This window comes from Bos indicus x Bos taurus, chromosome 21 (assembly GCF_003369695.1).
Source record: "Bos indicus x Bos taurus breed Angus x Brahman F1 hybrid chromosome 21, Bos_hybrid_MaternalHap_v2.0, whole genome shotgun sequence".
Taxonomy (NCBI): Eukaryota; Metazoa; Chordata; class Mammalia; order Artiodactyla; family Bovidae; genus Bos; species Bos indicus x Bos taurus.
Window position 1 is genome coordinate 2395104 of NC_040096.1, and position 12256 is coordinate 2407359.

The 12256-nt window shown below is 36.0% G+C and overlaps 1 protein-coding gene and 1 long non-coding RNA gene across 5 annotated transcripts in view; one reads left to right on the top strand and one right to left on the bottom strand.

Annotated features, from left to right (window-relative positions):
- Window positions 1-12256, bottom strand: part of UBE3A (ubiquitin protein ligase E3A) — a 119126-nt gene that overhangs the window by 71172 nt on the left and 35698 nt on the right. The window lies entirely within an intron of this gene.
- On the top strand, window positions 2761-6110 carry LOC113879505. Its single transcript, XR_003507345.1, has 3 exons — window positions 2761-2825; window positions 4414-4563; window positions 6064-6110. It is a non-coding gene; the product is annotated as an uncharacterized LOC113879505 (long non-coding RNA).

Here is a 12256-nt window from a genome sequence, read left to right on the forward strand (position 1 = left end):
TTGAATATTCACAGATACTACAAATGAGTTTGGTTCTGTAATTTTAGAGCAATTTTTTTTCTTTGAAAGTTGTCTATTCAGTTGTCTGTGTAAAAAGAATTGAGTGAGGGTTTATGTTTTAGGTTAAAAATCTGTAAGAGCCTGATTTTAGAATTCACCAGCTCCTCAGAAGTTTGGCGAAATATGGTATGTTTCTGTTTTATTTTTTGAAAGTCAAAATTGCATGAATATCTTAATGTCATGATTAGAATAGTGATGTATTCAGCAGATTTGGATAACTGCCATTTTTAAAGGATTATGCTGCTAGGTGCTAAATCACTATGCTGCCAGGTAGACTGTATGAGGGCTCCAAGTGGGATTCGGAAAGAAATTTAGAAGAGGTTAGTGTGCTACGAGGGGTAAAATAATTGCATAAGAAGATTGAGGGGGCAAGTTTGGCTGTTAGGCTATGAGTTAATAATAGCTTCCATTTATTGGGCTTTTTCTTGTGTCAAGCACTGTTTTGAACAAAATACATGTTTGTTCATCCTCATGACAGACCTCTGAATAGGTACTACTGTTACCTTAGTTCTGTATATTGGGAAACAGTCTTGGAGAGGTTAAGAAACTTGCCCAAGATTTTCCATTGAGTAAGGGACCAAACAAGGCCTTGTATCCATCCTGACTCTGGGAGCTGTTTGCTCTGTTGAGCACTAGACTATGAAAAAGTAAGTCTAGAAGAGAAAATCTGCCTCAGTATTTTTCACAGAACATGTGCTCTTTAATGAATTAATTCATCTCAGTTAATCAATTAAAAGTATTTTGACTTCATTTTTATGTTTTACAGGTTGGAAAGTTAGACTTGGATCTTTTAATCCACATACACTATTAGTCTTATGAAGACCAGAGGAAATACTATTCGTTTCAGGGGGCGCATTACCTCTTTTCCAAATGACCTCAGGAATCTTCTAGGTTGTTATTAGGAAGCATGTAACATGATAGGAAAATCTAGGAAATTTGATATCTTCCAGGGATCATAAATCCCACATATTTAGGCATACCTCAGAGGTATTTCAGGTTTAGTTCTAGACTACTGCAGTAAGGCAAATAAAGCTAATCATGTGAAGTTTCTGGGTTTCTGATGCCTATGAAGGTTATATTGACAGATGCTTTCTATAGTATATTAAGTGTACCATAACATTATGTCTAAAAAATAGTGTACATATCTTAATTAAAAAATACTTTGTTGATTAAAAAAAGTGCTAACATCATCTGAGCCTTCTGCAAGTTGTTATAGTAATATCAAAAGTTACTGATCATAAATCACTGTGGCAAATATAAAAATGAGGAAAAAATGTGAAATATTGCAAGAATTAACGAAAATGTGACACAGAGATATGAAGTGAGCCAATGCTGTTGGAAAGATGGCACCTGTAGACTTGCTAGAGGCAGGCTGCCACAAACCTTCAGTTTGTCAAAGACGACACACATTATTTGTGAAGCACAATAAAATGAGTATGTCTGTATTGAGTCCGTGAAAGTTATTTATGTATTCTTTGGCCAACTCTTACCCTTATCTGAATTTGAAGCCCAAGTTCATAGGCTGCAGAGTTATGGGTTCAAGCATTGATGTTTCATCCCTTAGTATTCTCAGATAGCTTCCTATTTTATAATGTCAAGGGTCTTTTGTTTCTGTCTCCTAATTTTCTCATCTTTCCTTAGATAACTTTTCAGATTTGGCCTGGATATATAGTTTGGTAGCGAAATCATCCGGAGGAAAAACTAGTTGCAGGGCATGAACTCTTGATTCTGGGGTATTCCCGATGTGTATCTTTGCCAGTACTGCAGTGTGAGTAGGATGCCTGATAAATCGTGAACCATGATAATCAGGACAGTTCAGCTAAGCCAAGTAAGGGGATCAGAGGATACTAGGTTGAGGGAGAAAAAAATGATTTTGTATTTCGCCATTCTCTGTCATGAAACTGAATGTTAGTGGATTTATGACTGATAAGGAGAATATGATATTCATGAAATACCCAAGGAGTTTTTGCTACTGTTATATTATCCTGTGGAATAAGTAGGAATAGACTTGGTGTGGTGTGTGTGTGTGTGTGTGTGTGTGTGTTTATAACTATTTCATTAAGCATTTGACTACCTGGAAAACTGTTACTATTAGTCCCATTTAAACTATTATAATTGTGGATTCTCAATTTATATTTTAAATCTTTGCTTACTTACATATATTTAAATCATGAGGCTCTAGAGCAAACTAAACAAAATCACAAAAATACTAATTCTGGTTAGGAAGTCAATATACCTATGTTTTAGTCCTAGGCCTGGCTTCAACACTAATACTAAAATCTTGGGCAAGTCAATTAATCACTCTCAAGGCTGCTTTGTTTTTCTGTTTTTTTAAAATTCTTTCTATCGTACCTACTTGGTATAGGTTAGAGCCATAGTTGTTTTGAGATTTAAGATACTGTTGACCAAAGTGCTTTTGTAAACTGTGACACTTCATAAAAGTACAAGATTATTGTCATGTTTTCTCAAGTGAGAAATAATTTAAGAAAAAAGTGCTGGAAAATAGTCCTTGAAAGCATTTCTATAATATTTCTTCTGATGAATGTTACATTGGCACCTAATTTGAACCTTGTGAAGATTTTTTTTTTTTTGAACAATGAATTGAGTTTATAAAGTGTTCTAACTAAAGATTTGTTTAATTTATTAGAGTTATTAAACCTACGTCCGATCAAGTTAGCAGCTAGACTGGTGTGACAACCTGTTTTTATCAGTGACTCAAAGCTGTGATCACCCTGATGTCACCGAATGGCCACAGCTTGTAAAAGGTAATTTTGAATGTTATTTTACAGCCTTAAAAGGCTGCCATTGTAAAATACATGCTGTTAAAAAAAGAAGGAAGAAAATGTATAGTTGACAGGGATACTGACTGCTAAGAATAGTGGACCTACGAGTTGACCCGCTTCTCCGTTTAATCTCCTTCCTAAAAACTTTCTGCCTTTTCCCCAGACTTATCTGTATGAATAAATAGGAAAGTATTTCTAAAAATTCCAAGTTTTTAAATAAAGATTTTATTATGAAGATTAAAAAAAAAACTATGAAAAAAGTCTTAATATACATTTTAAAATATGCTTTTCATGTGGTGAGAGTTTTAATAACACTGGTATACTGTTCTGTCCCAGAGAGTTACAGTGGAAGTTAAAGGAGGGCCTTGCAGTCCAGAGAAGCTGCACCTCATAAAAATCTCTCTTTTGATTTGTTTTTCTGACAAACTTTAGGTTAACCTGAGTCAGTACTTTTGGGGTTTTTTTCGTTTGATTTGTGTCCTCAATTTGGTAAAATTACGGCTGACTGAATGGATATGAGCTTGAGCAAGCTCCAGGAGATGATGGCAGGGAAGCCTGGTGTGCTGCATACAGTCCACGGGGTGCAAAGAGTTGGACACGACTGAGCAGCTGAACAGCCAGATCCTTACTTCCCAGCATTTGACAGTAAAGAATAAGACTCTTCAGGAGCTAAATTAAAGCTTGGAAGCTATTGTTAGATCTTAGGTATTTTATTTATTTATTGGAGTTTTGGAATTTTTTTCCCCCAAACTTTAAACTTATTTTGTATTTGGGTGTAGCCAGTTAACAATGTGGTGGGAGTTTCAGGTGAATAGCAAATAGCATATATCTGTTCTCCCCCCAGATCTTACGTACTTTAAAATTTTGAGTGTTTGGATCCTAACTTTAGGATACTCTTTGGTAAATTATTTAGAATGTTACAGACAGAATACAATAAGCAGAATGACTAGAAATTATAACAGGCAGGTCTATTACTTATTACTCACTATAAGATAAAAAGTGCTTCTTTTAGTTCATGTTTATTCATAACCTTTTTCTTGATTAAAAAACAATTTCCGTTTTGAGTAAAAAAACAATGCACTATGTTAAGAGTCTTAGGGTAGATTGTTTTAAGGTAATAATGTCAATTTATATTATTCTTTTCTTCTTCTTGAATTGGTTTAAATTACTTGGTTTGACTTTAAGTGGTTTTGGTAGTTACATTAATATATGTTAATATTAAATGTGCTAATGTTTACGTATTCTGTTGTTTAGGGAACAGACTTTGGAAATAGATGTAGATACCTTTGATGTATTTAATCTCTATTCCATTTCAGAATCTCAAAACATTACAATAATTACAAATTGTACTTCTGAGACTTGGAGTTATGTTCCCTCTTGCTTGCTCTTACCTTTTTGCAGTAGTAGTTTTAATTTCCCTGTCAATGTGTCCAGTTTTTCCCCCTCTCTCTTTCCCTGTTAATTTTGAAAATTTTGCCGCCTACGTGTTTAAAAGCTTCTAATCTGCCTCTCTTCCCTTAGAGCCAGCAGGTTTATTTTTGTTTTGCAAGCCTGCTCTGCCTCCTTACAGTATGACATCTGATGCTGGAGGGTCGGTCGCACTTTCAAAAATGAGTCAGCTGGTACATGGGGTTATCATCACTTTTTAGCTCTTCTGTCTGAGAGATACAAGTTTGGAAGCAATCTTGGGGTACTTACCCACAAGGCTGGTGGAAACCAGGTGTGTCACAAAGGGGATTTGTTTGCTCCCTGGGGGAGAGGGTGGAGTGAAATTTTTGCATTTGTGTCACTGCCAAGTCACTGCCACCTCCAGCATGCCCCAGGTTTTAGTTCTGATATCATTTTGTGCATAATTGAAAATGTGAATATACTGCAAAGAAGATCTAAAATAAATATTTGAGCTGCTGGACTCCTACATTTTTTGCATTCTTTCCCTTGGACCACTGCAATGAGGGATAATTTTGAAAGTGATAAAGAAGTAGTTTTTCAAAACTGAGAAATACGGGAACAGATTTTTTCTTTTCTGGTGGCTCTGAGTTTAAGATTCTTTTGTTAAAAGTTGTTTGGAATTTGAAGTCTCAAGTCGTGATAAATTTACAAATCAAGTCCTTGTAATATCAGTTTGAAAATTTAGCTTTTGACCTCTAAAAAATATTTTACCTATTCTGTGAATTTAAAGTGTTGAAATCAGTATTATGCTGATTCACCTTAATATATGTTGACTGATGCTGGTTATAAAAGTGAATAGAGTAATAGGATTATTTTTTTTAACATGTTGGGTAGGGTAGGCAGAATGGTTCATGCCCCAGAATGAAAATAAAAGATTTCTTACTGTCTTAGAATTTTGAATATTTCTACTTAAAATAGCCGCAGTATATTGAAAAAGTAGAAAAAAACTGGCAACTGTTTATAGCTGAAGTCATTCATTGTTATCCACAGCAAGATTTTTAATGCCCTGGAATACAATTGACAGGTACACATGCTGCCAGTGTATTTTCAGGGAAAGCTACTTTCGTTGAAATAAGGTAATCTTGATCAGAATGGTAAATCAGACTTCAGTGTCTCAAAATTCATGAGGCTATTAGGTTTAAATTTGTATTATCTACAGCAGAGATTGGCAGACTTTTTTTTTAAAGGGCCAGGTAATAAATATTTTAGGCTTTGTGGGCCACGTGTCTGTAAGTTTCTCAGCTCTGCTCTTGTGATATAAAAGCAGCCATAGACAGTATTAAATGAATGAGCATGCCTCTGTGCCAGAACAAGCTTATAAAAATAGGCGGCTGACCCAGGCCTTAGTTTGTCATCCCAGGCAGTAGTTTGCTGATACTTTATCTAAAGTTTGGGATCACGAATACCAGTGCATACCTTTGATATTGTGAATAACTGATACTTGGCTGTAGACGGTTTCATAGTTGTATGTTTTATTATAAATATTTGACTTTGTAAATAATTATGATTTGTTACATTGGTTTGTATGTTGGTACCTAAATAGTGTTTAGTTTCCTTTCCTTAAAAAAATGAACTGAGTTTTTATTAGTCTAGCCCTTATGATAAATGTGTTGTATGGCAATCTGATCGGATCACTTTTTTCTCATGTTGAACTTTTAAAATTGTTAACCCATTAAATCTTGGTTTCAAATTTGTCTTCCAAAATAAAATGTTTGCTCCTTTTTTGAAATATGGAATATTTTGCTTAACTTTTCTCAATTGCATTTTACAGATCATCAGGAGAACCTCAATCTGACGACATTGAAGCTAGCCGAATGTAAGTGTAACTTGGTTGAGGCTGTGGTGTCTAAGTTGCTCTAGATTGCTTTAAATGGTATCACATTTTTTGAAAACAATTTCCAGTTAAAGAGAGTAATACTTTAGAAAGTAAATTGGAAGATAGGAATACACATGTCTCATTTTCCCTACCAAATAAATACCTCTAATCTTGGTAACATATTACTAGATTTCTCTTCTAGACAGATAATTGCATACCCTGGATTCTTACATATTTTTGCTCCCCTAGAAGTTTTAGTCTGTTAGTGTGAAAGACCTGGAAGCACATCATTTCATTTATGGTGGTAGAAGGATCCCAGGATGGAACATGAACATAAAGAAGTACCAGTGTACTCAGGTACCTTGATGCAATAGGGACCTAATCCACATGGCAGAAAACAGGGGTGATCAGGGAAGGCTAAGTTAAGTCTTGAAGTGAGACTGGGAGTTAGCTAGCACATGCTAGGCAGAAACATGAGCACTTACAAAGCCACATAGTAAACGTAAGAAGCAGTAGGCAGTTGAGGATTTTTAGATTATAGACTAACCGAAAGTGGAAAGTTAAAGGAGATGAGACTGGATAAAAAGGACTAGGTGCTTGCATGCTTTGGGAACGGCCTTGGCCTGTCTCTCATAGGTATTTGGGAGTCAGTAAAGAATTTGCTAAGTAGGGTAACCTTGTTAGATATATATTTTTTAGTAACTTTGCTGGCAAGGAAACAGGATTGAAGAGAAATCATATGGTAGGAAGACCAAAATTTAGTCAATGAAAGCCTAAATAAGGGCAGTAGTATATTAGGATTCAAGATAAACTTTTCTGGTTTAAAGAAAAGTATTTAGAAAGTGAAGTAGTTAAGACTTCAGTGATTAGTTGTGAAAAATAAGAAGTTTAAAATAACTAGAGATGGTGATTATTGAAGCAGGGCTTTAAGGTAATAAAGGTTGGAATTAAAAATATAGGTATAGGGATTTCTCTTGAATAAGAGCAAAGACCCGTATGAATGTAGAAGAGGGAGGTAAGGATGAGTGCTGGTGCTGCTGCTGCTGCTGAGTCAGTTCAGTTGTTGTCTGACTCTGCGTGACCCCATAGACAGCAGCCCACCAAGCTCCTCTATCCCTGGGATTCTCCAGGCAAGAACACTGGAGTGGGTTGCCATTTTCTTCTCCAAGGATGAATATGTAATATAAAATGTATTGGTAGGTAAGAATGGGGAAGTCAAAGCCACTGTGCCTAAACTGTCAATTTTCTTAGTAAATTAGGTCAGCTACAACACTGTGTGCTTCTGGAAGAAGTGGTTTCATTGTTGATTAAGCTTGGGACATATAGACTTAAACCTGAAAATTGTGAAAAATCCTTTAGAATGATATATTGTGCATCTCCAAGAAGGGATTATAAAATGTATTTTTCAAACATATGTGTCCATGTAACTTAAAATTTTTTTTGTGTGGTAAAATACACATTATAAAATGTCCAATTTAGTGGTAATTAGTTACATCTATATTGTTGTGCAATGATTGCCACCATCATCTCTGTAACTCTTTTCATCTTGCAAAACTGAAACTGTTGTCAGTTTAAATCACTCCCCATTCACTCTTCTCCCCAGACCTGGCAATCACCATTCTACTTTCTTTGATTTGGACAACAATACTCGTATACTCTGAGTGCCCACAGTATTTGTCTTTTTGTGATTGGCTTATTTTACTTACATCGCATGATATCAGGTTCATCCATGTTGTAGTGTATGTCAGAATTTTCTTCCTTTTAGGAACTGAATATCTGTTGTATGTATGTAACATTTCGTTTATCCATGTATCTGCTGATGGACACCGGTTGCTTTTGTTTTAGCTATTGTGAATAATGCTGCAGTGTAAGAATACCTCTCTCGAGACCCTGCTTTTATTTCTTTGGGTATATGCCCAGAAGTCAGATTGCTGGATCATATGATAGTCCTATTTTTAATTTTTTGCACAAGGAACCTTCATACTGTTTTCTAGAGTGGCTGTACCACTTTAACAGTTTGACCACATAATGCACAAAGGTTATAATTCCATACATTCTCAACATTTGTAATTTTTTTTTTTCCTTCACTATATGCCCTCTAATGGGAGCACGGGTATTTCTCTTTATAGTTTTTTGACCATGTAACTTTTTAAGAAACATTTAAAGTAGTTTTTGTAGAACTCAAGAGTTTGGTTAGGGGATTTGAAAAGGCTGAAAACTTGGAAAGTTCTTGGGGAAAATGGGTGAAGTGGACCAGATATTGAGGTCTCATGCTAACAGGGTACCCAGCTAAGATTAACTTCTCATACTTGCAGTTAGACGACTTTTCTGTAGTAGCCAGAAAAAGATGCATGGTATTTCACCATTGGCTATTAGAACAGATGGGAGTGGCAGTGTGTAGAGTGTTAACATTGGAGTAGTTGAATTTACATGTCATCTGTTGGAAAGGTTGTGGTGCCAGATGAAGATGTTGGGTTGGTTATAGAACGCATGATGGGTCAAAGATAGTTTCAGTTTAAGTGAAACTCTTACAAGCATAGATGTGATTGATCAGAGCCTAAGGTAGTGATTGGCTGAAACTGAGAGGAGATGAGGGACCCTCAAGTTAAGAAAGTCAAGTATTTTGGGGGCTTGGGTGGGATAGATCATGCATACAGGCATTGAAGTCACAATGCCAGTGATATAACTGGGGCAAAATAGAGGCTTTAGTATTTAGTGCAATTTACCAGAAAGTTTCTAAGTATAGAGTTGTGTTTGTGTTGTGCTTTTTTTTTTTCTTTCAAATGGGGGGTGGGCATTGTTTTTAATACAGTGAATAAGAAGGATAACAGTACATTTAGGGATTTGAGTTGTTTGTGGAAACGTCACTTAAAATAATTATAAGAAATGCATTTGGGGGCAAGTTAGGTTTCAGTGAAAGCTAAAAGATTGAGAAAACATTATATAAAGCAATTGAAGATATGAATGTGTTTCTGGCGATCTTGATGGAAGAGGTTAGATGGATGCATCAAGAGTAAGAATGAAAAGGAAAGATGAGGCTTGTGTTTTGTAGTATGGCAGAATGTGAGGTGTGGTAGGATGTTTATCATGAGGTTCCAGATGAGACTCTGGTGTTAAGTTCTGGTTGAGTTTAGCAAGGTATCATTGCTGTTGCCCATTGTAAGGTGGAGTAACTGGAAATTAGAACTAACAAAGATTTCTAAGCTTCTGGCCATAATGGTGAGACTATAGTTTCTAAGTTTTCATCTGCCACAGTTTCTCCAAATTTCTATAACTGTAGAAACCAAACTAGGCAGTAGTTTAGTAAGATTTCTTCTACCTTAAGCTTATGTGTCTTGATTTACAAAATAGGCGATGAAGGATTCTTGTTTTTATCTAAGAATTAACTAGTGTGTTTTTATTAATGGCAACATCTTATATTTATTAAAGCGTGATTCTTTTTACCACTTTGAGATTATTTGCATTTGATATCCTTTAGGGAACACCTCGAGTACATTTTAAATAATTATATAAAATTAAGAATATGCATGGTTTTAGAAATTCTTAGTGTCACCCATTTCCAGAGCACAGAAAAACATAGTTTTTAACAGCTGCATGCTAATTTATAGCTAGCCTCGAAATAGAACTGACACAATAACCCAGATCTTTTTATTCAATTATATAATATACTTGGATTTTGTTTAAATTCTAACATACCATATAGTAGTCTTTTTTTTACATCTAATTTAGACTCTTTAATTTTCTTAATGATTTCAAAGCAGTTTTAGTAATTTCAGATTTCTTGTCTTTGGTAGTTACTCTCCGCAACCTTATCTCTAACACTTCGGCTATGTTTTTAGGTATATAATTAAGACTGTAAAGGGAACCAAGGGTAAGTGTATCAAGTGATTTATGGTTCAGTATTTGCAAATGCTATTTTTTCCCTAAATGTTGGCATGACCAAGGTCTTAGTCCTCAGGCCATAGTCCTCAGGCCATTATATATTATCTATAGATAAGATTTCTTCATAGGGCTTCCCTGGTAGCTCAGCTGGTAAAGAACCACCTTCAATGCAGGAGACCCTGGTTGATTTCCTGGGTCAGGAAGTTCCCCTGGAAAAGGGATTGGCTACCCACTCCAGTATTCTTGGGCTTCCCTGGAGGCTCAGACAGTAAAAAATCTGCCTGTAATACAGGAGACCTGAGTTGGAGGAATCCCTGGAGGAGGGCATGACAACCCACTCCAGTATTCTTGTCTGGAGAATCCCCATGGACAGAGGAGCCTGGCAGGCTCTAGTCCATGGAGTCACAAGAGTTGGACACCACTGAGCAACTCAGCACATAGTATACCAACCATAATGTAAATTGAAATAGCTAATTGTTATTGGATCAAAGATTGAAGTTATTAAACCCTGTTACTTAATGCTCAAAACTTTTCAGAGGTCTCTCCCTCAGAGTAAAGTCCAAGGATCTACAAGGCTCTGTGCTTCCTTTCACTTTTGTGACCTTTGTATTTTTTTTGCCCATTTTTATCCTCACTTGCTAATGCTCTTGCCCTTAATGATTTGGTGTTCTTAAGATGTGTGCCTGTTTTTGTGATCCTTCTCTCTGATAACCACATGGCTTCCTTTCTCCTTTGCTTTATAGCTCTCAAATGATCCTTATCAGAGAGTCCTTCCTTGACCAACTTTCTTCAAAGAATGATCATGTTCTGTCTTCCCTATTCCTTTTCCCATGCTGTATTTTCTTCATGGGATTTAATATCATTTGACTGGTTTCATATAATTTCTTTATTGTTGGCTCATTTAATACCAGGATGGAAGTCTAATGTTCTTTAAATGTGTTATGGTGTGTTTTTTGGCCCAGAATTGGTCTGTTCCATGTGAGTTTGAGAAGAATGTGTAATCTGCTGTTGTTGGATGAAATATTCAAGAGAGTCCGTTGTATCCAGTTGATTGATGGTGCTCTTGAGTCCATCTGTGCCCTTAATGATTTTCTGCCTGCTCCATCTGCCCATTCCTGATAGATAGGTATTGAAGTCTCCAACTATAGTAGTAGAATGCTCTAGTTTTCTTTGTTAGTTTTATCATTTTTTGCCTGAAGTTATTTGATGCTCTGTTGTGCGGTGCATACACATTAAGGATTGCGATATTATCATGGAAAACTGACCCATTTCTCCTTGTGTAATGCCCCCTTTTAGCCCTGATAACTTACTTTGTTTTATTTTTAATTGAAGATAACTGGTTTCATTGTTGTATTGGTTTCTGCCATACAAGGTGAATCAGTGGTTAAGTATATGTGAGTCCCCTCCCTCTTGACTCCCCAGTCCCCACCCCATCCCACCCTCTGAGTTGTCACAGAGCAGCGTGGAGTTGAGCTCGCTGTGTTACACAGCAACTTCCCACTAGCGCTCTCTTTTACCATGTGGCAGTATGTATGTTTCAGTGCTACTCTGTTTGTCTGCCCTCTCCCCCTGCTGTGTCCACAGATCTGCATCTCCTTCCTGCCCTGCAAATAGGTTCATTAATAACATATTTCTAGATTTCATATATTATGCTTAATATATATTTGTTTTTCTCTTAATGACTTAATATATATTTGACTTTCTCTTAATGACTTTACTCTGTATAACAGGTTCTAGGTTCATCCACTTCACTATAACTGACTAAAATTCGTTCCTTTTTATATTTGAGTAATATTCTATTGTATATGTACCACAACTTCTTTATCTCATTCATCTGTTGATAAAACGGACATCTAGATTTCTTCCGTGTACTACCTATTATAAATGCTGTTGGAATGAACATTGGCGTACATGGATCTTTTTTTAATTATGGTTTCTCAGGGTATATGTGCAGTATGGGGTTGCTGAATCATATGGTAGTTTTACTCCTAGTTTATTAAGAAATCCTATTCTTCATAGTGCTGTATCAATTTACATTCCTACTAATTGTGCAAGTGTTCCCTTTCTCCACAGCCTCTCCAGCGTTGATTGTTTGAAGATGGCCATTCCAACCGCTGTGAGGTGATAACCTCCTTGTAGTTTGATTTGCATTACTCTAAATAATGAGGTGAGTTGAACATTTTTTTCATGTGTTTATTGGCCATCTGTTCACCTTCTTTGGAAAAAGTGTCTATTTAGATCTGTGCATTTTTGATTTGGGTTATTT